Genomic DNA, 470 nt, shown 5'->3' with positions numbered 1-470 from the left:
ACATTTTGTCCCAAACCTGTATTAATTTCTTTCTTGTGCTGAACACAAAAGAATATATTTTGAAGAATGTGAGTAACCAAACAGTAGCTGGTCCAAAATATCATGGAAGTCACTGTGGACCAGCAACTGCTTGGTTACCCACATTCTCCAAAATTACCTTTTATGTTCAACAGACGAAAGAAACTAATTCAGGTTTAAAACAACTTGAGTAAATGATGGTATAAAAATGAAACACTACGACAGAATTTAAAGACTTTCATTTTCAAATTTTCAAACCTACATGAAAATTTTCATTTTTGGTGAACTATTCTTTTAATGTTAATAAAACAACAAAACAGAAAAAAATCACTCACTGCTCTTGACTGATGAACTTGTCATCAATCAGTTGCTTAAAAAAAAAAGTATAATTGATGTATATAGTGTATATAGTGTTTTATTTTAATATTTGTTCATTCAATTTCTTGAATGTT

This window comes from Sinocyclocheilus anshuiensis, unplaced genomic scaffold, assembly GCF_001515605.1.
Source record: "Sinocyclocheilus anshuiensis isolate Anshui unplaced genomic scaffold, SAMN03320099.WGS_v1.1 scaffold1272, whole genome shotgun sequence".
In the NCBI taxonomy this organism is placed as follows: Eukaryota; Metazoa; Chordata; class Actinopteri; order Cypriniformes; family Cyprinidae; genus Sinocyclocheilus; species Sinocyclocheilus anshuiensis.
This window is presented reverse-complemented; position numbering follows the sequence as displayed.